This window comes from Heliangelus exortis, chromosome 7, assembly GCF_036169615.1.
Source record: "Heliangelus exortis chromosome 7, bHelExo1.hap1, whole genome shotgun sequence".
Classification (NCBI taxonomy): Eukaryota; Metazoa; Chordata; class Aves; order Apodiformes; family Trochilidae; genus Heliangelus; species Heliangelus exortis.
The window spans coordinates 12,294,189-12,321,938 of record NC_092428.1 but is presented as its reverse complement, the minus strand read 5'-3'; the positions used below and the strand labels follow the sequence as shown (position 1 = coordinate 12,321,938).

The 27,750-nt window shown below is 45.7% G+C and overlaps 1 protein-coding gene across 2 annotated transcripts in view; it reads right to left on the bottom strand.

Annotated features, from left to right (window-relative positions):
- The window catches only part of SGMS1 (sphingomyelin synthase 1), a 91,830-nt gene extending 82,009 nt beyond the window's left edge, over positions 1-9,821 (bottom strand). The window contains exon 1 of one of the 2 annotated variants that reach the window (XM_071748868.1): positions 9,562-9,821. The gene's annotated coding sequence lies outside the window, so the exon portion shown is untranslated. The remainder of the gene's footprint in view (positions 1-9,561) is intronic. The other variant, XM_071748873.1, reaches the window with a different exon arrangement.
- Between the last annotated feature and the right edge of the window lie 17,929 nt (positions 9,822-27,750).

The following is a 27,750-nucleotide window of genomic DNA, read 5'->3' as shown; positions in this document are numbered from 1 at the left end:
CTCAACTATTCGTCTAAAAATGCATTCCCTAAACACTGAAAATTCACACGCTGTTGGCACTTTATACTCTTTACACACCCTATGTAAGCAGCAAAGCTTGCCCTGTGCTCCCTGGCACTGGATTTTCACTCCCATTTAAATCAAGCAAAGCTTGAGCCCTGGTGCAGGTCACTAGCACAGATGGCTAGCAGCTCCTGCACTGTAAGTGGCCACCTTGCAGTAACTTCATAATTACTTGGTGATATGCCCTGAGAACCATACCTCATTGCAGGTATTTTTGCAGCAATCGCCCTCAAGGTGCTTCCAAGGTCTTTTACATCGTTGTAACAGCAGTAATTTTTAAACCTTTCTAACAGTTTAAAATTAACTTTTCTGACAAAGTTTTCCACAGCAATATACTCTGATTACATAAATCTCTGTGCAGAGGAGCATGGGCACAACAGAGACAAAGCAGACATCAGAGCAGAAGAACTATAGCTCAATTTGGATGAAGCTGTATGTAGTAGGTAGATTCAAAGCCATTCCTAAGAAGTTACAGAAGGGCTCTCCAAGCCTTACGAGCAAGCAAAAATCCATTCTGTGTACAAAAGGGACTTTTATAGTTTGGCACAGTGCTCAGCTGTGTAGTCAATTTTTTCAATGCCTGTTAAAATTTTACTTGAAAGTGGCAGTAGAGCTCATGCCAAAGGTCCATACAACACGCCAGCTCAGTGGCAGAAGGTCAAAGTATGGTATCAAGAGATTTTATGGAAATGTTTCAAGACAAACTTCTTAAAAGCATGGCACTACCTAGGGAGGAACAGATTTACACTGCTAGGAAAGCTTAGTAGTGATCTTTATGACTCCTTTCCAATCAAGAGTAATATATTAAACACTTCATCTTGTAAAAAGCACAACAGTAGGGTCTCCTGCAGGTGGTGAGAGCTGCTTCTGTGTTTATTTAACCCTTAGTTATTTTGCTGAAGTTAGGAAGTTTAAAGTTTGACAGCCCAAATGATTGTCCTTTCTCTGTTAGTATATAAAACTATGGCTGTAGAAGAAGATAATGGGTACTGAGAAAGGCTCTATATTCTCTACTGTTTTTATAGAAATACTTAATCATAGAATGGCTGGGGTTGGAAGGGACCTTAAAGATCATCCAGTTCCAACCCCCCTGCATGGGCAGGGACACCTCCCACCAGCCCAGGTTGCTCAAGGCCCCATCCAACCTGGCCTTGAATCCTTCCAGGGAGGGGGCTGCCACAACTTTCTTGGGCAACCTGTTCAGTGTCTCACCACCCTCCAGGAAAACTTTTTTCCTGATACCTAACCTAATACCTAATTCCTAATATGTAATATTTTCAAGTTTTAAACCATTTCTCCTTGTCCTCTCACTACACAACCATGGATAAAGCCCTACCACAGTGTTCTTGCAGTCAATCTTCAGATATTGGAAGGTTGCTATAAGGTCACCTCAAAAACCTCCTCCAGGCTGAGCAACCCCAACTTCCTCAGCCTTTTTTCACAGGGGAAGTGCTCCAGCCCTCTGATCATTTTAGTGTCTCTCCTCAGGACATGTTCCAGGAGCTCCATGTCCTTCTTATGCTGGGGACTCCAGAACTGGACACAGTACTCCAGGTGGGGTCTCACAAGAGCAGAGTAGAGGGGGAGAATCCTCTCCCTCAACCAGCTGTCTGTGCTTTTTCTGACACAGCCCAAGACACAGTTGGCTTTCTGGGCTGCAAAGCACACACTGACAGCTCATGTTAAGCTTCTGGTCCACTGCCAGCCCCAAGTCCTTCTCTTCAGGGCTGTCCTCAATTTTTTCTCCTCCCAACCTGTATTGGTGCATGGGATTGCCTCAACTCAGGTGCAGAGCCTTGCACTTGGCCCTGTTGAACTTCATGCAGTTTGCACAAGTCCACTTCCCCAGCCTCTCAAGGTCCCTCTGGATGCCATCCCTTCCCTCCAGTGTGTTGACTTCACCACACAGTTTGGTGTCATCAGCAGCTTGCTGGGGGTGCACTCAATGCCACTCTCCTTGTTGCCAAAGATGGCAAAGATATTAAATGGTCCAAGTGCTGAGCCTTGAGTAACACCACTCATCTCACATCTCCATTTGGAGCCTGAGCCATTGATCACAACTCTTTGGGTGCAACCATCCCATAAGCCAGTTCCTTATCCAGTGAGTGGTCCGTCCATCAAATCCATATTGTTCCAGTTTGGAGACCAGAATGTCATGCAGGAGGGTGTCAAACGCTCTGCACAGGTCCAGGCAGATGACATCTGTTGCTCTGCCTTTGTCCACCAAGGCTGTGACCCCATCATAAAAGGCCACCAAATTGTCAGGCAGGACTTGCCCTTAGTGAAGTGTGGCTGTCACCAGTCACCCCTTTGTTATCCACATGCCTTAGCAGAGCCTTCAGGAGGATCTGCTCCATGATCTTGCCAGGCACAGGGATGGGACTGACTGGCATGTAGTTACCTGGGTCTTCTTTTTTTCCATTTTTGAAAATGGGGGTTATATTTTCCCTTTTCTAATCAGCAGGTACTTCTAAGTAAGTACTTCTAAGTACTTCTTAAGTCAGAGTCAAGAACAACCCTGAGCAGATGTCAAGTGTGAAGATTTTCAACATACTGGATTTTGCCAGCTGTACCCACATCATGATAAAAAATGAGAGAGAGCAAAGCCCTATCAAAATGTGATCTGTCTGCTCAGGGTCTCCCCTTGTACTGTTAGATTCACTTGCAAGAACAAATTTTAAAACACTTATACACTCTCCCATTAAAGTATTTCAACTGTCTGAATCTGCCATTTTAACAAATTCAAGTACAAGGCTTTAAATTCAATTAGCACAAATCTCTGTGCTCCCAACATTAAATTTGCAAGTGAGAATTAATGGCATTCAACACACACAAAGTTAAGCTAATATACTAATAGACCAGCAAGGGAAATAGTAAGACATTTCAAAATGCAATACTCTTTTTTAGTCAAGGAAATCAAAGGTTTAGGCTGCGTGGGGCAGGGAGAGATGACAGCTATTAAAAAATCCTTAAACCAAGGCTGCAAAAGCTCTCTTCTCCAGATACCCCATACAGCAGTACCTGCAAAGAAGAAAGGCAGCTGCTTTGTACAGTAACATCTCCTCCCAAGCTGCTGGAGCTTCAGAGTAATGTCACAGCATCACAGAGTTCCTGAGGCTGTAAAAGACCTCTGGGATGACCTAACATACCACATCATCTAGACCATGGGCACCAGGGATGGTGACTCCACCACTTCCCTGGGCAGTCCATTCCAATGCCTGATCACCTTCTCCATGAGGAAGTGCTTTCTGATATCCAACCTAAACCTCCCCTGGAGCAGCTTCAGGCCATGCCCTCACATCCTGTCACTCACTGCCTGGGAGAAGAGCCCGAACCCCACCTGACTGCAACCTCCCTTCAGGCAGCTGGAGAGAGTGATAGGGTCCTCCCTGAGTCTCCTCCAGGCCAAATAACCCCAGCTCCCTTAGTCTCTCCTTATAAGACTTTCCCCCTAGTACCTTCGTCAGCCTCATTGCTCTCCAGCACCTCCATATCCTTCTTGAATTGAGGGGCCCAGAACTGTACACAGTACTCCAGGTAAGGCCTCACCAGTGATGGGTACAAGGGGAGAATTACATCCCTAGTTCTGCTGGCCACACTGTTCCTGATACAGGCCAGGATGCCATTGGCCTTCTTGGCCACCTGGGCACACTGCTGGCTCATGTTCAACCAGCTGTCAATCAGTACTCTCAGGTTGTTGTGACCAAAAATGCAGGACCCAACACTTGGCCTTATTGAATTTCATACAGTTGGTCTCAGTCCAAAGACCCTGTCTGTCCAGGTCCCTCTGTAAAGCCTTTTTCCCATCCAGCAGATCAACACTCCCTCCCAGCTTGGTGTCATCTGCAAACTTACTGAGGGTGCATTCCATCCCCTCATCAAGATCATTAATAAAGATGTTAAACAGGAGTGGCCCCAGCACTGAGCCCTGGGGGACACCACTCGTGACTGAGCTGCCAACTGGATTTAACTCCATTGACCACAACTCTTTGGGCCCAGCCACCCAGGCAGTGTTTAACCCAGCAGAGTACAGGCCCATCCAAGCCATGGGCAGCCAACTTTTCCATGAGGATGTTATAGGGGACAGTGTCAAAGGCTTTACTGAAGTCCAGGTAGTACTGCAGTCCATGAACTGCCTTTTGCACATCCACCAAGCAGGTCACCTTGTCACAGAACAAGATCAGATTTGTCAAGCAGGATCTGCCTTCCATGAACCCATTCTGACTGGGCCTGATTTATCTGGTTGACCTTTAACTGTTCTATGGTGGCTCTGGAGATCATCCATTCCATGACCTTCTGTGGCATCGAGGTGAGCCTGACAGGTCTGTAGTTACTGGGATCCTCTTTCCAGCCTTTCTTGAAGATGGGTGTCACATTTGTCAGTTTCCAGTCCAATGGGACATCCCCAGTTAGCCAGGACTTCTGAAAGGTGACAGAGGGAGGCAAAGCAGCCACATCTGCCAACTGTCTTGGCACTCCAGGGTGTCAACCATTCAGCTCCATCAACTTGGGTCTAGCTTATGAAGCAGGTCCATAACCATTTCCTCAAGGATTACATAGGGCCCAATCTGTTCCTTATCTCTGTCTTCTATCTTAAGGGACTGTGTACCCAGGGAACTAGTCCTACTACTGAAGACTGAGGCAAAGAAATTATTAAGTACCTCAGCCTTTCCTTGATCCTTGGTCACTGTTTCCCTCTGCATCTAATAAAGAATGAAGATTCTCCCTAGCCCTCCTCTTGTTGCTGATATTTTTATAGAAACATTTATTGTTATTTTTCAACATGGTGGCCAAGTTTAGTTCCAGTTGGGTATTGGCCTTTCTAGTTTTCTGTCTCCACAGCTTCACTGAATCTTTGTAATCCTCATAAGCTGCCTGTCCTCCCTTCCAAAGACCATAAACTTTCTTTTTGTTTCTGAGTTCCAGCCAAAGCTCTCTATTCAGCCAGGTCAGTCTCATTCCTCATTAGCTTGTCTTCTGTGACTTGGGGATGATCAGCTCCTGCACCTCTAAAATTACCTCCTTGAAGTATTCCCAGCCTTCCTGGGTTCCTGTGTCCTCCAGAACTGCCTCCCAAAGGGACTTCTTCAACCATAGTCCAGAAGAGATCAAAGTCTGCTCTCCAGAAGTCCAAGGTAGCAGTTCTGCAGCCTCCCCTCCTTACTTCACTAAAAAGCAAAAACTTTATCATTTTGTGGTCACTTTGCCCAAGACACCTTCCAACCATTACATCCCCCACAAGACCTTCTCTATTAACAAAAAGCAGGTCCAGAAGCATTTATCCCCTCGTTCGCTCCCTCACCATCTGCAACAAGTAGTTATCTCCTACACATTACAGGAACCTTTGGGATTGTTCTCCCTCTGCTGTATTATATTTCCAGCAGATATCTGGGAAGTTGAAGTCCCCCATGAGAACAAGAGATAGAGACCCTGAGACCTTACCCAACTCTCTATAAAGTACCTTCACCTCTTCATCCTGGTTGTGTGGTCTGTAGCAGACTCCCACCATGATATCCATCTTATTGACCTTTCCCTTGATTCTAACCCATAATCTCTCAACTTTGTCATCACCATCATTAATTTCTAGACACTCATATCTCTCCCTAACATAGAGGGCCACCCCACCACTTCCCCCTCCTTGACTGTTTCAAGGAACAGGCAAAGAAGGGCCAGAGAGAAGAGAGAAAAAGGGACTTGACCCTCATGATCCCTCAAATTTATATGGGATGGAATACTCTGTTTGGTCAATTTTGGTCATCTGTCTCATTTGTTCCTCCCTAGAGGAGGGTTGCAGGTGTGCCCTCTTTACTCCATTTCTCTTCCTGAAGCACAAGATTCTCCTCAGAACCCAGCAGTGGTCTTGGTTCTGCACACCATTCTCCAGCTGTAACTATAAACATCAGTGTTATCAGTCCTAGAAACAGACACTGACTGAGAAACTTGCTGTTAATTTCATCAAGTACAAGAGATGTAGCTGAAAGCAAAATTACAAGACAGAAAATTAGCTCTATCCTGGCCCAACCAGGACATAACTACATTTTAAAAGCTGCATTTCTTTAAGACTCATATTAAGTCTCCTAAATTAGACTTATTTTTCTCTTAGTCAAGAGCTTACAGAATTATGTCAGCCAATAACAAAGCTTGGGTGGTACTTCAAGGATTTTTCCCCTCCTCAACTAGATTAACCTGCTTGATAAGGCTAGAAACAAGAGGGACAAACATTTTAAAGGGACTGTGTGCCCAGGGAACTAGTCCCACCACTGAAGACTGAGGCAAAGAAATTATTAAGTACCCCATTTTAAAGATGTCTAAGAATTCACTTATGTTCATGGACTATATTTAGTAGCTTACTGGCATGAATGTTCATTTTATTAACTAAAATCAAGACCAAGCAACCTACACCAAGCACTGTCTCTGCTAAGTAGATTTTCGAAAGCACAAAATATATTTGGAACAAAAGCATCACAAAAAGCCAGCAGGTTTTATGTTTTCCTCAGTGTTCTGCATTACCTCCAGCCTTTTTGGGGGAGCGAGGATTTATAATTATTATCTTTGGCAATTCAAGCCATGTTAAAAGCCATGGTTCCCATTCCACAGCACAGGACTTGTGAAGAACAGCAGCCTTTGGAGGGATCTCTGTCACTATCTGTCTGCTGGTGTCCCGGGTTCAAAAAGCCTCCAGGGACACAAAAGTCCTTCAGAAAACAGTAACAGCACATCAAAAAACAAACAAACAAAACACCACACACGAAAACAAGAGCTCTCAAAACCCAGATTTTTGAGCTCACTTGGAGCTCACCTCTGCTTAAGAGCATTTTTTCCACATCCAGCTGGTTTTGATGTGTTGCACTTGAATTACGACTGTAATAGCATTCAAGTGCTCTGCTCTATTTCAGCAAATAACTTGCTGTGAAGCCTTTAAAATCCTTCCTGCACAACACACTACTCTGGGAACCACACCATGACAGAAGGATCTCATGTCATGTTCAACAAAACCAGCAGTCACAGCCATGTGAAAACCTCCCTACTTTTTTTTTTTTAATTATGCTATACAGATTGTTTGGGGGCTTTGGGGGGTTGGTTTGGGTTGACTTTTTGTTTTGTGTTTGGTTTTTTTTTGTTGTTGTTTTGTTTTGGGTTCGGTTTTGGGTTTTTTTTTTATTCCAAACAAGCCCTTCCTGGCATGTTGGAGAACATGGGTTTGGCTTATTTTTGTCTGAGCATTTTTTTTAGAGGCTATCCTGTTGCCCCAGTTAAAAAGCCTTTAATTCCTTATGGCCAGATAGAAATTGCTATTAAATCTGAGTAAATCCCAGGCCACCTATATTTAGCACAGCAATTAACCAATGTTTAACAACACAGAGCAGCACCAACCACAAGATGAGAAGAATTTTTAAGTTGCTATCACAGATAGCATGTGCATTTTTCCTCCACAAGTTCAGCTCAAGAAAACTCTAATTATTTCATTAAAAGCAGCACCTACTCGAGCCTGACAAGCGTTGAGAAAAACAATGACATACATGGAGAACACAAAGGTGCTATTAGCAAGCCACTGCCTTTTAAGGATTCTGTTAACTCTGAGTAGTAGTCAAATGGCATTCGTTAATACCTCTATGTCCTGAAAATTACCTGCATATTTTGATTTGTTAAATTTAGAAGTGTCATAAGTTTTCATTAGAGACCAGAAAATCATGCAGACAGTGAAGGAAATTCTTTGCTGTGAGGGTGGTGACATGTTGGAACAAGCTGCCCACGGAAGTTGTGGATGTCCCCTCCCTGGAATTGTTCAAGGCCAGGATGGATGGAACCTTGAACAACCTGATTGAGTGGGAGCTGCCCCAGCTCGTGCAGGGGGCTGGAACTAGATGATCTTTAAGATCTCTTCAAACCCAAACCATTCTGTGATTCAACAAAAGTTAATTAAATATGTGGGAAGACATGTTGTCACTAGGTTGATAAGTAAAAAACAAACGTGACAAATTATTTGGGAATCCCAAACCCACCAAGATCAACACCGGAGCTTCCACTGACTTGAATTGTCAGGCATCACGTCTGTATTTTAGACTGGTTTACAAATGGGCATGAAAGCCAGCAGAAATCATTTTCATCCACATGGACCTGAAGTGGCAGAACAGAGTCTGAAGAAATATCTACAAAACCCATTGTCACACCACGACGTACCTATGCTGCCATCAGCCAACGTGACACAAGGATGTTCATCAACATCCCATACCAGCTCTGCTAAGAGAGGCTGCCTGCATCAGCAAGCTTCACCAGCACTATGTCAATATGGCAGAAGTCCCATTTTTGACAAATAATATTCTTTGCTCTCTCTTTCAATCCTTGCCTTGCATATTCACAGTGCCTAAAGGCACCAAGGCATTTTTTAATGAGGTTTTCACACAGGACAGAGTAAACTAGAAACCTTGATCAAAACAGGGCCTCCAGCAGGATCACTGTAAAAAGACAGCCACGTGTATTATTATACAGCCAAAAATATCCACATAATCCAACCAGTCTATCAGCACGCAATTTCAGAAGGAAACAGGGATCCCACACACCTGCCAGGGTGATGGTGAGGCCTCTCCTTCTCCCCCCTCATCCTGCTTTCCAGCCTCTTTGTCCCTCAGGCCACTGTCACCCAGCAAACCTCAGACCCGGGGAGGTGGCACAGTGCTAAGGCCACGGCTACACTCCTCAAAGTCATCAGGACGAGACGGATCTCCTTCTTGGACACAGCAGATGCCTCCAGATCCTTCTGGAGCAGGAAGCAGACAGCTTTCCCTTTGCAACGGGACGAGGGGGACCAGGCAAGCCTTGGGCTGAGGCAGGGCCCTGGCTTTGCCTGAGGGGTCCCCACCCGGGCTCAAGGGCCGGGAGTCCCCCAGGTTGGGTGACTGGGCTCCCACTCACAGCCCCAGCTGAGTGGAGGGAACCATACGCTCCACGGACCCTCAGGAACAGGGGAAATGGACCCCCCATTCAGACACCCTGGTGATGAGGGTAACAAGCCCGACAAGGCACCAGGGCTGAGGGGACCAGAGTCCCGTCCTGGGACCCGGAGCTGAGGGGACTGCAATCCCCAGAGCCGAGGGCACTAGGGCTGAGGTGACCGCAGTTTCGCCGGTGCCCCCTGGTACTGAGAGGCCCAGATTCCCCCAAACTAAGGGAACCAGAGCCCCCTCAGGCCCCTGGGCCGAGGTGACGGGAGAAGCGTCCAAGAGCCCGCGGGGCTGAGACCGGAGCCCTTCCCAGGGCTGAGGGGGCCGGGACAGCCCCAGCGGATCCCCCGGGGCGGCAGTGACCGCGGCCGGTCTGCCGGGCCGGGACTCCCAAGCAGCGGCCCAGCCCCTCCGCTACACGGCCCCGCCTCGGGCAGCGGCGGCCGCGGCCCCGTCCCCGCTGTCATCCGCCGCCCCCAGCCCCGGGCCTGAGATCGGCCCCATCTCCCGACGCGGCCTTGAGGCGGCGGCGGCGGCGGCGCGGCTCCCCGCTTACCGTGCGGAACTCCGGGGCAGGCCGAGCTGGGTCGGATCGGGCCGGATGTGCGCGGCCGCCGTACGGACCGGCGGATCCCCTGGGCGGTGGCTCCGAACCCCGTGCGACGGCGGGAGGGGCGGGGGCCACCGCGAGTCACGTGACCGGCGCGTCAGCGTGTGCCGCCATCTTACGCGTGGCTGGAAGGGGACCCGGGAGGTGCCGGTGCCGGTCTGGGAGCAGCGGTGGCGGAAAGCGGAGTCCTGGGGGTTTCCCTTCCCTTCCCCCCCCCCACCCCAACTCCCACAGCTGCTCTTGTAAACCCTGGAACACGGGCTCAGGCTGCTTTTCCCCGCGAAAATCAGTTGGTTCTTAAGCCACCTTGAAGCTTTCTGATCATATGTAGCAAAAAAAAATAAAAAATAAAAATAGGATGACCAAATGGTGTGGGATGGAAGGGATCTTAAAGACCATATAATTCCAACCACCCTGCCATGAGTGGGCATCTTCCACTAAATGAGGTTGGTCCAAGCCCCGTCCAAGCTGTCCTTGAACTCTTTAAGGTATGGGGCAGCCACAGCTGCTCTGGGTAGCCCCGTCCCTGTCTCACCACCCTCCCAGCAAAGAATTTCTTCCTCGTGTCCAACTTAAATCTCCCCTCTTTTCGTTTGAAACTGAAATCCAGCATCAGCTTAGCACTCTACAAACAGGTGAGGTGTGGCAGGGTGTGAGAAGTTCTCATACCAAACCTCTCAGGCATCCTGGGCTGGACACAGCCTCGTCCTGCAGGAATTGAGACCATGCTCCATGCCCGGCACATGGAATTGCTGCTTTTCCTCAGGGAAACGGAATCCAGGGCAGGGATGAGTGGGTCCGGCTCAGAGAGTGCAAGACCAGAGGGTTCAGTGTCGGAGCAAACTGTGCCTCCTTCTATTTAACTTTCCAGGGGCTGTTCTAACCACTGGGCTTCTGCTTACCTTCTTTGTGATAGCATCAAGAGCTCTCTTGGGGGACATGAGAAGTCAGCTGTTATTAATAAAATCTGAGTTAAAATAAAATCACAGAGCAGTTTGGCTTAGGACCAACCTCTGGACACCATCTTCCCCATGTAAAAAGAAGGTAGAATTTAATTCCATGAAGGCTAATACTTTGCATCCTGTTTCAAACCTCACACTTCACAAACTGTACCTTGGTGCCCACAGAGGCAGTAGGAATACCCACATGTGCCAAGCCTGATTCTTACCTAAGCTTTGCAAAGCTGCCTTTCACTAGTGTGGTCATGCCACTAAGGGTTTAGGAACAGGGAATAAGTCTGCTCACCAGTCCCTGCCTCATTCATCCCTGCCTCATTTCTTCTTGGGAAACAGGAAACATAACAGTGAAGGTGGAGGGGGACTCTTTTCTCTCTGACTATAATGTCTTATTTTCCATCCTGTTAATGCTGTAATAGGATTAATGTCACTGACATATTCCTCCAGGATAATCATATAATAAACTCCCCCTTTTAGGGTTGTTCCCCTTGTCTGGGCATTTTCCAGCAAAGAATATGAACCTGAAGGCTGTGCAAATTGATTCCCAGGAAGCCCATCCTCCCTGTTGGGAATGACAAAGCACCAAGTGGCTTAGGAACAGGTGTCCCAGGATGCTTCCTGGGCTTAATCTTAGTGAAGCCATTTGTGTCCTGAAAAAAACCTCTCCTGCCAGGCTACAGACAGTTCCCAAGCACCAAGAAGGTGCTGAGAGAGTGTGTTGGCACCAGATAACATCATTCTGGGGATTGGCTGCAGGACAGGAGCCCTTGTAGGAGTGGGAGGGGATGGCCCCCAGCTCTGCAGATCTAGGGGCTTCAGCTGGAGCTTTGATTAAATCAATTAATCATAATCAATGTGCACATGAATGAATTAACAGTGAAATGCTAATAGATCACTGTCAGTAATCATTAGGCATTGGTCAAAAATTAATAATTATAGTCAAGTTGAGGATGTGTTTTTCTTTAGAAGTAATATATTTACTATTAGCACATTCATACTTTATTAATTAACTAATACTAAACTAGCTTAGATAAAATTTCAGTAGCCTTCTTCATTTTACCACATTTACTGTAGATAAATCTTTTAGTACATCAAGGGCCATTTGCCATTCACTTTATTTGCAGTGTCACTTAATACCATATTATGTAATTTATTCACTGATGGTATTTGTGACATCACATTATGTGGCATCATTATGTAGGCTGCAGAATTTAGGTAGGTGGCATCAATTATTTAGTGGCTTTTCCTATTATACCATTTCACATTGTATGGCATCATCACCTCAGTGTCTTTGTGATATCTTTTTGACACCACATGACATCATTTATTGCATGACTTTATACTAACCCTGAAGTAGATAGTGCTTGCACTGATTGTGAGGTTTTTAAAAGCCTTAATAGGAACAGCAGGAGGAGTGCTTGCTCCAAGCAGTCCTCTGGGGGCTTTGTCCACATCCCCTGATGATGAATAGTGGTGTTAAGACACAACAGAAACAACAGCAGACTAACAAATAAGAATAAAATGAGTCATGAATGGCATCAAGCAAAGGGTGTATTGCTTTCACATGCCACAGTTTTAAGAAACTGCAGGGCAGGGCTCTTAATTGCAATGTAAATGGTCAAGGAGATCAAATTATCTCTTTCCAAAGGCTGCCATAGATTCGGATTCTGCTATTTTAATATTCAGGGAAGTGATTAATGGTGAGATGGTATCATCTTCTCAGATCAGCTATATTATCCAGTGATCTGTTGCAGACAAAAAGCATTACACGTGCAAGATTGTAGAGTTTTCCTCCTGTTCATTTCAGCTCATTGGGAAAATATGTAAACTCATTTCTTGAATTAATCTGATTTTCATGGCTGATTGCTTCTGATTAAAACTGCATGTTTGAGGGGAAATGCATCAAAATTTGACATTAAAGGAGAAATGCTTAATAGGGGCAGGGCACTAGCAACTGCTTCCCCATTTAAATGGAAGAAGAAAGAAAAATGAAAAAGAGGTAAGAAAAGCAGTACAAACAGGGAGAACAGACAAGTCAAAGGAGACAGCAAGCCAACAGTTCTGAAACATGGGCCTGTGAGGTTTTCCAGAGGCAGAGGGCTCAGTGCAAGGCTTTCCCAGATCATCCCCCATGCAAGCAGAGTGTCCCAGCTGGACTGGACCACAGCTCTGCCCAGGGTTCCAGGGACTGGACACATCCATGGGCTTCAGGACCAGAAACAGGAGAGCCTACAGAACCATTATTTCATCCCTTCAGTGGGTCTGTACAACATTTCCTTGAACACTGTGCTAGGCATTTCCCATCAGATCATGAATGGGGTGACAGGGGATCCTGTAGAAATGGTTGGGGAATAAAAGCTGCAGCTCAGACTTGTCAGCATGCAGACACAGGTGAGAGGCAGTGAGTAGCCATGGGGCTGGGAGTGAGGTGGAGCCAATGGAACCATATCTCCCACAACAGGTATTTCTGCTCCTGGCCCCTGCAGCCAGGAGCTTCTCCCCAGCATCCCAAGGAGAGCCACAGCACATAGTATCATAGAAACATAAAATCACAGAATGCTTTGGGTTAGAAGGGACCTTTAAAGGTCATCTAGACCAGCTCCTCTGCAGTAAGCGGGGACATCTTTAATTAGATCAAGTTGCAGAGAGTCCCTTCAAGTCTGACCTTAAATGTCTTCAGGGATGGGGCCTCCGCCACCTTTCGTGGCAACCTTTTCCACTGCTTCACCACCCTCATAGTAAAGAACTTCTTCCTAATGTCTAATGGAAATCTACCCTGCTCCAGTTTAAGACCATTGCCCCTTGTCCTATCTCTACCTGCCCTTGTACACAGTCCCTTCCCAGCTTTCTTGTAGGCCCCCTTCAGGTACTGGAAGGCCACTAGCATGATAACCATTGGAGGTTATTCTCCATACTTCCATTGCTACTAACAGGGTTTGCTGCTCTTATTGGGGGGAAAAAAGATGTTTTCTTCTCAGGCAGTGGTGTGTTTCCTGAGAACAGCATCTCCCAGGCCTTTTGTCCCTCTCACCCCCTTTTCTCTGCCATCTTTGGCTCTGATGCTCTGTGTTGCCTCCTCTTTCAAGGAACAAGCCCCTGCTCCCAACCAGGCTTGTCAAAACACACAAGACCTTCCTATGTCATGCATCACTCCTCACCAGAACCCCAGCTCCAGTTTATGGAGCATGTTGTTTTAGCCATCCTAATTGCTGGGGGAGATTCCAACACTGGTGTTAGCATCTGCTTTCCATCCCTCTCTTCATGTCAAAAAGGGAGAGCACAGCTCACCAACTGCCCTGTGTCAGAAGGCCATGAGCAGTACAAGGAGATGGAAACAGCAGTGTTATGCCAGCAGCTCAACAGGACCATTGCCTCTGTGCTCTTGCAGGCTGTGGTAGGAGTTTGGTCTGATTTGCTTTGAAACTGTTACTGAAGCTGCACCTCACGTACTGCAGCTCTTGATTTTCCCCACAGTGCTGCAGTGCTGCTCATTCAAAAGGCTTTTTATAATTATTATTTATTATTATTATTTATCATTATTCTTTGTTTATTCCAGGGCATTAACGGTAAATAAATATGAAACTGGATTTGAATTGTGGCTGTGCTGCATGTCTCTGTTTACCCATTTGCTTGTCAAACATGTGCACATCCCCAAAGGGCTAAATGGTGTTTGTACAATAGACACACACACCAGCAGGGCTGAGCTGAGCCTGGACCTGAGCCAACCCACTCCCAGCTGGCACTGTGCGTCCTCCTTCCTGCAGAGGGTGCCTGTGAGTGTGGGCAGGCAGCACAGGACTCATTAATTACAGAAGTACTCAAACTCGGTTACCTCAACCAGGTTGTGGGTGGGAGCTAGAAGAAGAAAACCTTGCTCAATGGGATCAGCAGCACCAAGGTGGAATTACACAAGGGCAGCCCCACTGCTGCATCTGCAAGGTGCTAAAATCGCAGGAGAAGGGAAATGGTTTTTCAAGTGCTCAGGGCTGACTTTGCAGTGTGGCAGAGGCAGTGAAGAGAGAGGTTTCTTGGGGCAAAGCTGTATAACAGTTATGTTGAAGGAAAATGAATGGGGGCTGGGGGATTCACAGATGCAGAGCTCCACCCTGCCATAGTCATTCACTAATTCCCTGAATCCATCTGCTGGGAGTAGTGAGTAGTTCTCAGCCAGCTCTCCAGCAAGTCCTGGAGATGGTCACCTCAAAACTGATATCCCAACTGATCAGATGTGCCATCACGGGCTGGCCCCCCCGCCCCTGGGGGGGGTTTTCTCTGGCTCTGGCCCAACCCAGCTCCCATCAGGTCCCTGGGGTTGTACGACTGAGTTGGGGCATCCCCAGGGATGGAGATCCTCCACCACTGGCACAGGGACAGGCTGTTTACCTGGGGGTGTCCAGGGGTTTGTGCTGCAGTTTGTGCCAGTGCCTCTGGGGCTCTGGCCATGGCCCTTTAAGCAGAGTCCGACCCCAACAACTCTGTGATCCCTTTGGGCAAGGTGAGATGCTGTTGAATCTTTACCTCTTGGTCTCCAGCTGAACAAAGCCAGCTCCCCAGTGTCTCTTCTGGCCCCCAGTTCCCCTGCCAAGTCATTTCCAGACTGACTCTTCTTTGGAGATCCCTTGGAGCCCCAATATGGTCCTGGTACCTAGATGTGACCTTCTCACTGTGGAACAGAAGGGAATTATCTCTCCTTAACCAACCCTCCACCCTGCCTCAAGTTTAAAAATGGGCTGATGCCTCCAGATCATGTTTAAGTCACCTCTCTTGACACCCAAAAATACCTCCATCTGGAGTGAAGCTGTGCACAGGTACAGAGAGAGCTGTTCTCCTGTGCTGGGCCACTGCCCTCTGGAGTATGTCACCTCCAGTGTGTCTCAGGAGCAGGAGCAAAACGATGCCTGGAGGCTCTTTATCCAGTTCTTCTGTGGTTTTCTGCTGATCCCAGAGATGCTGCAGTTACACAGTGACAGCTCTCCTTTCTGCTGAGTCACAGGATCTAGTCCTGGAGGCTTTTTCTGGTTGTAACCTATGTTTATTCTTTGCCTCACGTGATTTTGAGGATTGCCATTTCCAAATGGTTTGAGGATTTCCCTCTCAAACTGGATTTTCTCAGCTTTCCCTGTAGGGGCAGCATTTGCCTTGCAAGCCAGTCTAAAGGAAGAAGTTAATCTACATTATAAAACTGAATTCCTATTCCTTGCAGATGCAACTCGGGTAACAGGACTAGCAGCAGCATGAGCCAGTGCGACGTGGCTTTAGCAGTTATAGTTTCTCTTAATGTTCAGCTCACTAACTAAAGTGATTTATGTCCTGTGTTACTTCAAATTATAATAAGGTTTATATATCAAGACTCCCTTTATGATAATAATAATTATAATTATTATAACAATAATATCAACAAAAATAATAAAAGATGCTATGATTGTCTTGATCGAGTGTGGGTGATAGTCTTGCTCTGGACTGGAGATCTCTAGAGCTCCCTTCCCAGCACTGTTCTTCTCATGCCATGGGCCAGAGAAATTTTGAACATAATTCAAAGAGAATAAATCTCAGCCCAGATCCCTCCATACCTTTCAGGGAAACACTGGATCCTCTCATAAGGCAGCCTGAGCTCCTCTGACCAGCTTGACACATACGTAAAATCAGAGATATCTATAGGGCACCAGGCCCTCCATGTGAGGATAATTCCAGGCATTATTCCAGCATGGGGGTGGCATGGGGTTCTTTTGATGCAGCAAAGATGTTTGATGTAAATGTTGTGAGAATAAATCCTATTGGGTATTTACATGAATATAGATGTTATTTGGATGGCACACACATTTTGAAATTGACATCTCATTATCTCAGCAGTAATTAGGACTATCAGAGGCAAGCTTAGAGAATTTATTCGGTAAGACTGCATTAGCATAACAGAGTTAATTGTAATAAAATAAAAGATGCTGACTAAAGAACATTTTGCTTCACGTAAGACCTGCAATTTACTATATGCAAAAACACCAGCAAGCCAAATTCTGGCTCTGATTTGCTGAACCCTTCTCCTTGTCCTCACATCAAGGAGAGAAAATGTAGTTTTGCATCCTATTAAGTCTTTCCCCAAGCTGCATATCTTTGCTTCCACCTCCCAGTGTGAGGAACTCAAGCTGCCCTTCATGCTTGCTTGGCTGCCTGCTTCTGTCATGGAGCTTGGTGAAACGCAAGAATTTTTGCACTGAGACCAGTGCTAAAGCCCCATGGGAAAATGCCCAGCTCTGCTGAGTGGTGGGATGAAGCTCTGGCTGAAGAAAATAGGAGAGATTGTCTCTGATGGTGCAGGGATGTGCCCAATCCCAGGGACTGTGCTCACACAGGTCTTCCTTTAGCAAGCTGTAGGAAGAGTGACATCTCACCACACAAGAGCAACCAGCTGTGGCTGCAACTGAGACCAGGGACACTGCTGTCCCTGCTGACCTTCTCCCCTCCAAATCTGCAATGTCATGGGCTTCAACTTGCAGCAGGTTCTGACTAAGTAGCTGTTTACACAGAGCATTCTTGACACAGTATTTCAAAAGCATTGTTAGTGTTTGTCCTCAGCAAATACACCCTGCTCTGGGCCATGGGCTGCAGTCAGGACAGTATTGCTTATACCCCTGAAAAATATCCAAGGATCAAACGTTCATTCCAGATTATTCAAGATTTGGGCCAAAGTTATGCATGTTGCTGTCTCTTCCATACTATCACAGTCTCACTACGGTGCTTGATCTCCTGGGGTCCCTATTGTACCTCCCACTTGCAGCAGGAGTCACCTCCTGTCTCCCTATGGATTGGTTGCTCCAGGCCTTCATCTGTTTTGTGTCAGCAAACGAAGCCAAAGGCACATTGTATCCCCTGGTATATGGCACACCGGGTCTTTTCCATTACAAAGCTCCTTCTCTGACTTATTTTAAAGCTCACTGATTCTGAGATGCCAACAGCTTTATCATCTCTGTGCCCTGAGGGCTGTTCTGCAAGGACAGTGGCTGAGAGCTGTAATACAGAGAGTGAAGCTCACTGTTGGAAAATTTCCTTTCCAAACTACGTACAAATAAAACTTCATGTTTTGCTTACCCTGGATAGGAAGCCTTGCTGGGAGTTCTTTTCTTTCACTGCCATTTGAAGCGTTTCTTGAATATTGTCTGAGATGGTCCCTGCATCATTCTCTGCCTGATGCTTAGACCACAGCCATGCTCCAGGGATGCAGCTACCTGTCATGCTGGTTGTGCTCCTCTGTGTACCACTTTCCCTCTTTACAACTGGAGAGGTAAAAGATGCCTCAAGATAAATCTCCTTATTTAACTGTAATTTGCCACGAAACTGTTGATTCTGAAGATCATTGGGGTCACATCTGGCTAGGCACTCCTGTGAGGTCTCCCAGTCCTGATGCTCCCCCTCAGATGACTCACCCAGTTCACTCCTAGCTCATGTCCTTGGAAAAAAAGCAGCCCATAACAGTCATATATTTTTCTGGTGGTGATGACCACATTTTTCAGGGTTGGTCTGCTCCTCCTTCCATTTGAGTACAAGGACTTGAGTACTGACTCTATCACCCTGGGTGTAGCTGCCCTCAGATATTCCTGGGCTGTCTCACAAACCTCCTGCATAACACAAAAACCAGCTCAGAATAAATCCCCTGCTCCTCCCATCGGAGACCAGAGCTATGTGTGGGCACAGTGACCATCGGGAGAGCAGAGAACAAACTGAAGCAACTTTGCTGACTCTTAATGTATCCTTTCAGTCTCAAGAAATACCTCCTCTTGTTTGTTTGTTTCTAAATAGTCTGAAAAAGGGTAATTAGAAAGAACTGTTTGTCTTTCCTGGGTGACACAAGCACACCTCATTGGTATAGGAATTGCCTTATGGGGTCAGACATAAAGTCTCATCCATCCCAATCAGCGTGCATGGAGCACAAAACTGCTGCAGCAAGACTTTCAACCTGGAGAAGAGAAGGCTCCAGGGAGACCTTAGAACATCTTCCAATACCTGAACAGGCTGTAGAAAAGCTGGGGAGGGACTATTTACATGGGTGTGGAGTGATAGGAAAAGGAGAAACAGCTTCAGACTTTTGAGGGGAGATAAAGATGAGATCTTAGGAGGAAATTCTTTGTTGTGAGGATGGTGAGACACTGGCCCAGGTTGCCCAGAGAAGCTGTGACTGTCTCCTCCCTTGGAAGCAGTCAAGGCCAGGTTGGATGGGGCTTGGAAAAACCTGGTCCAGTGGGAGGAGTCCCTGTCCATTCAGGGGGGTTGGAACTCGATGATCTTTAAGGTGCTTTCCAACCCAAACCAGTCTGTGATATCTCAGTGCTGTGCTCAGTGGCACAGGGTTTCTCACAATTTCTCTTTGTGTTTAACAGACTATGTCTGTTCTGAATTTAAAAAGTGCTCTAAGGCCCTGGAAGGATAGCTGGCTTTCCTGGGCCAAGAAGAAGTGCTGACTTTCTCTGTCAGTTCAAAGTTCTCCTTGGTGATGAATTAGGCCTTGCTCAGACCACACGTGACCGTCCTGGGCTCTGTGACTACCTGCCTTGTTCATACCTGCTTCAGGAGCCAAATACCAATTTGCACTCAGAGGTCAAGGACAGAATGCTTCCATTTGGGAAAAGAAAATCTATCAACATTGCTAAATTATCCAAGAAGAGATCTCCAGTGCTGCTGGCACAATTAAAGTTTATGAAAAATGTGTTCTGTGCAGAATATGTAGGGTCTTAAAACTGTAATAACAAGATTGTTTCAAATGCAACCATTTCTCCTTACAAAAAAAAAACCCCAAAACAACTCATAAGAAAATACCTGTCAAGTAGCAGATTCATAATGGCTACAGAAGCTACAAAAGGATATTAAGGCTGCAATCAGCAGCTCTGTTATGACCAGAACAAGAAAGGCAGGATCTTTAAACACACAGACACAACTGTTTTGTTTTGTGTCTATATAGATCAGAGTAAAAATATACTGAAAACATAAGGAAAAGACTAACTTTTTAAAATTTCCACAAGATAAAAAGCAGCTTTGGCTAAATACAACCAACTGAATTTCACCTTATGAAAAGCTGAAAGGTAGTTTTGAAGCTTGGGGGTGATGTAAGGATGAAACAAGCCAACATTTCAAATGAGGCTGTTTTGTAAACTTTTTCCTCAAAAACAGGCAACATCTGTTTGCTCTAAGACAATCTGTTTGACCTCAATGTTCCACTAGAATTTCTCAGGCCAAAATTGTAGGAAAGCTAAAGCAGAGGTTTTATGAAAGGAACAAGCTGCAACTTTTTCATGAAGGAGGGAGTATTTTACTGTTAGCAATAGCATCCTAGTGTCACTCTTTTCTTATTTTAAATTTATTACAACCCCATGATTTCCTCAAATAGACTTACCAGGAATGTCACGTTCATCTTGATTCAGCTAATGATATTTATACTTTCACAGAATCACAGAATCACCAGAGTTGGAAGGGACCTCTAGAGATCATCTCATCCAACCCCCCTGCTAAAAAGGATCACCCAGAGCACATTAGACATGACTACATCCAGGCAGGTTTTGAATGTCTCCAGAGAAGGAGACTTCACAGCCTCTCTGGCCAAATTGGAGAGAGGAAAATGTGTCTTTCACATTCAATGGTGTCAATTTTCCTATCCTCTTAGTGTGGCATGTGGTTATTAAGTTTCTTTACCACTTGTACAGATGTGTATTTTCTGTGTCAGAATGGCAAGCAACTGGCATTTCACATTACTGAATTATAACTGTAGGTGGCTGGTTTTCATAAAGATTAAGGAATTCCTTTCAATTCAATAAATGCTTATAAGATTCCCTTTTATGTTTGATCAGTTCACAAATTAATTTATTTGACCATCAGAGGTTGCAGGTCTCCCCCCGAAGGTGTATGTGTTAATGCAGTGAACATGTGTAAAATCATGTTATGTAGTAAAGGTATCAAAACTTCCCAAATGACGGCTTTCAGTAATAACAACTTGTAGAACTAATGCTACATATCAGATCTAGCCAGACTTCCACAAGGCTCATTTCTCATCTGCATCTAAAGAATTGCAACCATTTCCTGAGCAAAAGGGGGTCCAAGGACAAGCCCTGAAGCAAAATTAATTATTATCCTGACATTTTAAGTTAAAGGTTTTACAAAATCAATCTGTAGCCATGTACTGTTGACAAATGCAGAAGTGAATTCCAGCAAGGGAAATCTGCCAAAAACCTTTGTTTTATCCTGATATGGGTGAAAGAAACACAGACATTCCACCATGGTAAATGGCCAACAGAAATAAGAATTCCTATTCTGCACTATTTCTCCAGTCATAAAAGCAGTGCCTTAAAAACGAGATCCTGCTGTTTATGAAACTGGCTCATGACTTCAAGCCTCCTGACCAGACCATTTCAACACATTCAACAGAACCACAGCAGACCTTGTAATGCCCAAAAAATAGCAAGAAGAAAAATGCTGGAGTTTGACCAAGCAGCACTCTCCTATGTACAACTTATTTCTGTACAAGACCAGGCATGAAGATTCATTTGCCCAGCTACATCAATAACAAGGAAAAACCTTCCTGGATTGATGTTTTTGCCTGGCATGCAGCCTGAGGAATTTGGGTGATATCTTCTCCTGGTTCATCACCTGGCACTGGTGAGGCCCCACCTCAAGTACTGTGTTCAGTTTGGGGCACCTCAACTCAAAAAAGGATATTGAGGTGTACAAAGAAGGGCAAAAAAGTTGGTAAAAGGTTTGGAAAACATCCCTTATGAGGAGTGACTGAGGGTGTTGGGACTGTTTAGTCTGGGGAAATGGAGGCTGAGGGGAGACCCTATCAGACAGGACAAGGGGAAATGGCTTCAAGTTCTGCCAGAGGAGATTTAGGTTGGATATCAGGAGAAACTTTGTTACAGAAAGCGTTGTTAAGCACTGGAACAGGCTCCCCAGGGAGGTGGTTGAGTATCCATCCCTCAATGTGTTTAAAAATAGTCTGGATGTGGTGAAGGTGCAGAAGCAGGCTGTCCCTGTGTGCTGAAAAATGAGCCAGAGAGGAAGAAGATCAGCCTGGTTTAGCCAAGAGCTTTTGCATGAACTCTGAAATAAAAAAAGACTGTATCAACTTTAGAAAAAGGGGCAGGTGAAACAGCAAGTGTTTTAGGATATTGTAAGGTCATGTAGAAAGACAACTAGAGATGCAAAAGCTCAGTTAGAACTAAATCTGGACATCTCTGTTAAGGATAATTTAAAATGCTTTTATAAATACATTAATAACAAAAGGAGGGTCAGGGAAAATCTCCATTCCACATTGGATGAGGAGGGGAACAGAGTAATGAATGATAAGGAAAATGCTGAGGTACTTAACACCTTATTTGCCTCATTCTCTAACAAAAAGCCTGGCTCACTTAGGGCAACTGGGCTCCTGACTTGGTAGACAGGGATGGGGAGCAAAATACCCCTTGGTAATCCAGGAGCAAGTAGGTAGTGACCTGATGTGCCACGTAGATCCCAGCAAGTCTGTGGGTCCAGATGGGGTTTATCCCAGGGTGCTGAGGGAGCTGGTGGAGGAACTGGCTAAGCCTCTCCCCATTGCTGATCACCAGTCCTATGGCACTGGTCCCAGATGCCTGGAGGTTGGCCAATATGACACCCATCCACAAGAAGGGCCAGAAAGAGGATCCAGAGAACTACAGGCCTGTCAGCCTGACCTTGGTGCCTGCAAGGTTATGGAGCAGATGATCCTGATTGCCATCAAGCAGTGTGTAGAAGACAACCAAGGGATCAGGCCAGGCCAGCATGGGTTTAGGAAAGAAAGGTCCTGCCTGACCAATCTCATGTCCCTCTATGGCTGGGTGACACACCTGGTGGATAAGGGGAAGGCTGTGGATGTGGTCTACCTCAGCTTCAGCAAAGCCTTTGACACAGTCTCCCACAGCATCCTCCTGGAAAAGCTGGCAGTCTGTGCCTTGGACAGGTGCACCCTTCACTGGGCCCAGAGGGTGGTGGTGAATGGAGCTGCATCCAGTTGGCCTCTGGTGACCAGTGGTGTCCCCCAGGGATCAGTACTGGCCCCAGTCCTATTCAACATCTTTACTGACGACCTGGATGAGGGATTGAGTCTACCCTTAGTAAATTCACAGATAACACCAAACAAGGGGGGAATGTTGATCTGCTGGAGGGTAGGAAGATTCTGTGATTCTATTCTATGATTTCAAAAGAAGCTTTCTCTTCTCCTACCAGTGTTACCCTGGTCCCTCTTTCTGGGCATTTTCAGGAGTTTTCCCTGACCTTAACTCCTGGGATGGAGAACTCCCTGGGGACATCACAGGGTTGCTCCCCATACCAGGGGAAGGTTTGCTTCCACCCATCCAACTGATCCCCTGAGCTGCAACCCAGGAACGGGACCTCATGTTGCATCTCCTGTCACTGTCAAGAGAGGTTTGGGTCTGATGTCTCAGTAACCACCCAGGAACCTGGAGAGGGGTAAAACATCCCAATCATTTTATAGATTTTTTTTTTTTTTGCTTTGGAGTTCGAGCAGATTCTCTATAGATGTATAAAGAAAATTAGGTGGTTTTCATATGTCTTTGCTTTCAGCATGAGGCTCAAAGGCACTCCTGAAGCTACCATTCCTCTCCTCTCCCTCTCTCTAGGTCCATGCCCAGGCACTGTTACTGCACTATGCAGCATTTTTCAATGCTTTATAGAGAAGAATAAATGAGTTTACATTAATGGTGGCAAATCCAACCTACAACTCCCTTTTCATTTATCCAGGCTGAAAGTGTTACTGACATTAACTGATTTTGAGGGGCAAGCAGAAAAAGTTTTAAATTTGTTACCACCAACATCAATGGGGAAGTTAAGGATTTTCTAGACAAAATACTAAGACTCAGATAACTCCAGCTGAATCCCTCTTCTGTTCATTTTCCTTTTGTGTTTCCTTTTGTTTTTGATCCCATGCAGGATCAGCTGAGCTCTGGGCAAAGCTGCAAAGCAAATCAACATCTTTCCTCTGCAAAGCTCTGTTTGCCATCATCCCCACACTGGGTTTGGGTGTAGCAAAACATTTCCAAAAACATGCAGGGATTATATGGTTTATTTGAAATCTAGGCTGCCTGGAAAACACAAAAACAGCAAAATATGCAAGAGGTAAAGCTAAACAAACTGAACACAGAAAACAGACTTGCAATCAACTAGAGTCTGAGATTTACTGACAACTGGTATGGACTGCCCTTGCTGCTGGAACTGGGATGTACTTTGGACAGGGATAAAAATAAAAATAAAAAATGCGGATGGAATTTAAAAGCCGTATCATAAGGATAATTTACTGCCTTAGGATCAGGAGAAATGTTACCAGACAGTATTTTATTTACTGAATCTATTTAAAAGGTGGCTTGGTTGTGAAGAAAATCTGTCTTAGATGAATGTTGTAATTTTAGAAAGCTGCTGACTGGCCGTGACTGTACATTTGCTGAATAAATTGGCAAAGTGCCCCCATTTTTTGAATGATTTAATGAGAGGTGGCTTTGAATGCAGTGTGCTACAGTTGGATTCCTGATGCTGACATTTTCTGCAGCTCTTCCAGAGCTTTTCCATCCCTCTTTTCATGTGGGGATGGATGGCACTGATCAGGGGAGGTCACGCTATCAGCATTGTCACTATAACTTGCTTGCTGTCTTTGGCAAGAAGCTCAGCTGTAAAAGCATTCTGCAGGCTTGAACCTCTGGTTAGAAGCAGAGCAGGAGAATGGGGCACAGGAGTGAAGGCTCCTGTCTCACTGGGCTCAGTATCTGCCATCAGAGGCAGGCAAACCACCTCCTTCTTCTCACCAAGCTTGGTAAATTTATCTTGAAGTCAGGTATATCCTTTACTCCTACACTGGAATGCTGTTCCCTAAGCTGCCCTCCCCAGATTAGAACCCTCCTACCATCTGGCCCACGTTCAGTCCTGTCCAGTGTGCACCCATCCATGTGTCCTCCTCTCACAGGACGTGGGCCATGCCAGCAGCACTTCTGACACTTCTGCTCTTGGGGGAACGTGACTGTGGATGGCCAGAGCTCCCTGTGCATATTTCCAGGAGGGATTGCAGCAATACCTACAGCATGCAGCCTTGATTTTGCCCTGTCTAGACTGGTAATATTTGCTCTGGCCTGACCCAAACCTGTATTTACCATTACATGGCTGTGCCACACTCAAGGCTCACAACTGCCTGTCTGTTCAAGCCTTTCCTTTTCTGCATTTTTTTGAGCTGATGAGTTTGCAGTAGAAATCCCTGTCATTTGCTACAAGAACACAATTTTCCACTGCTAAATTTCAGCTTATCCCTAACTAATTGTTCTTTGTACTTGGTCACTGTCAAGCTTTGTTCTGTAAACAGACTTCATTATTATGGCCTCCTTTTGGCCATCCAAGCCCAAAGCCAGTCTGACAGATCCACTGAAAAAAGGTTGCCACTGGATTATTACACTTGCCATTTCTTCCATGATTTAGTCTTCTAACTAGTCCCTTGTTTTGAGCATGTCACAACCTTTTAGATTTTTTTTCCACCTTCTGTTTTGTGAAAATACAACCCAGAAATTTTTTCCAGGTACAGAGCAAACACATTGTGTAGTTTCTCTCTTCCTCTTGTGTGGAAAAAGCAATTGTTATTATTAATGTTTACTCTTGGAAAATGCTGTTTGGCTGGATTTTGAGAGTTTCTGAATTTATCCCTATATTTTTCAAACTCCAAGTTGTTCCATGGCCTGAGTGTGTTTGTTATTGTCATGGCTTAGCAGTTTGGGTAGATCAAAAAGCAAAGGACAGAATTACTATTACCTCCCTCCCCCCCCCCCAAAAAAAAAAAAGAAAAAAAAGGGAAGATAAAAGGTGAATAAAGACTACAGACTCGAAGTTGGAAATTGAACTGGAGACAGATTTACCAGCACAGGCAATAACATAAGGGAAAAATTACAAAAATGCAAATATATACAAATACATATATATTTATGTATATATATATAGGGGAACAGTAGTGCAGCCAGGAGCAAGCAGAAAAAGAGAGGAGGGGCTGGGGTCTGCCTGAGCTTGAGAGAGTATGGGCAGGGAATGGGAGGGAAGAGACCCCTCTGTGTTCCACCCCTCTCAGAGTCTAAAGCCCTCCTGCCTCAGTTCCTCATATTCAAATGATGACAGTTATAATGGGATCATGCTGCTCAAGAACTGGAATGGCTTGACACACTTCAGGAAAACAAGCTACATAATTACAGGGTTGCCACGCTGAAGGAGTTGCCCACACAGGGTGAAGCTGCACTGCAAGACCAGAAACTCCACTTGCAAAGAAGCCAAACAATTTACAGTCACCAGAGGTTTCTATATTTTCTGGGACAAGAAGCCATATGACACAGTCTCATTACAACATAACTGCACTGATTGAGACATTTAAACAATGTCAGGCAGAAGGGAGAGCATGTTGTAGCACTCAGGGTTTCCAAGAGTTTCGTGTTCCCTGTACAGGACCAAATGGGACTGCTATCCCAGTGCTGGGTGGCTAACTGAAATGGCAGAGTGGTGAAAGGCCACAGAATCAGAGATGTAGTCACAGTTATGGATATGCAATCATACCCAGTGTTAATCAAAGACAAGAATGGCCTTTCCCATAAACAAGCAAGTAGTGGCTCCAGCCTAATTATAAGCCATTTAAACAAATTAGACAGATGGGAAAGCAGCCCCAGGGAGCTTGAGAAGAGATTTTGACCCCAACCTTAAGAAGATCACATTGAGCAGCTCAGAAGCAGCCACCCTTCACAACGGGGGGAAGGGACCTGAAGATGATCTCCAGACCAAGCACCCTGGCCAGACTTCTCACTGACAACTGCTGACAAGTTACCCTGCTGTAAGTCCCAAAATGTGATGGCATGCAAGCCAGATAGCAAAAAAATACCAGGAGAAGGTCCCTATGTCTCCATTAAGATAGAATAAACGACATCTGAACTCAATTCTTCTTGCTGAAAGCAATAATCATCAGTGCATGTGTTGTTCCTTTTCCAGTTCTCTGATTGGTAATCAAAATGTGGCATCAGCTAAGGAAAACTCCATCACTTTTAACATGAGCAACTGAAGTGTTTTTGCTCCCTGCTCACATACACAGAAGACAAAGGAACCCAAAAAAAAGAGCAGAAAGTGCCTACACTTCAAAAGAAAGCAATAATGTTTTGGCAGTGTCCCACATTAAAGTAATTTTGCACCTAGGGTACAAAAACATGCATCCAAAGTGAGCCCACTCTGCTGTTGTGCCTTTGTACTGAAGAGCAGGGATGTGATGCCAATTGAGAGGGGATCAACAGCCTGGGTTTCTGGATGCCACCATTTCATCCAGCAGCACCAGAAACTTGGCTAAGCTTGCTGAGCACAAACACAGCTGCATGTGAAGCCAGTGAAGTTCACAGGGAAGAGGGTCACCTTCCTCATGAGAGAAATAAAAGCACCATTGATGTTACAGAGTGCACAAGACCCACCCAAAGCTGACGTGCTGCTGCATCATCTCCAAGTGTGAAGGCATAAGCCAAAAGCAGGCTGGGTTGCTCCAGGCCCACACGTCCATCTCCTCAGTCTCCATCACACTGCCTGCTATTTCTGACCCTCTTTATGCCAGATCAGATTCAACATGAGCTTGTCTCTACTCTGCCCCGTGCCTCCTGCCCATGGACAGTAACACGTCCTGTATAGATCTCCATACCTGGGCTGCCATCTGTGCCCCAGTGAGGCTGCAGCCCAGCCTCAGCCTGCAGCTCCTCCACTGCTGCCAAAAGCCAGTGGCAGTGTGTCTGCAGGGTTCATCCAGTTGAATGAGATAGAATTGGGTGCTCTGGAGAAACTTGTTGGTTTTGGTTTTTGCCTTCAAATGTTGAAATTCACTTACTTATGGAGAAGAAACAACTAAACACCAAATGAATAGCCCATAATTTTCTGTTCTGAGCTACCTCTGATGACTTAACAGTGAGGCCAGGGTGTCCAAGCAGCACCATTACTGTGATGTCACAGATCAGGACCAGAGGCAGACAGATGGAATTTTACCAGGATGCCATCCATGGGTGAAGAAGTATGACACAGAGTACGACACATATGGGATGGAATACTCCTTTTGGTCAATTTTGGTCACCTCTCTGCTCCACTCCTCCCTGAAGAGGGATGCAGGTGTGACTTCTTTAGTCCCTTTCTC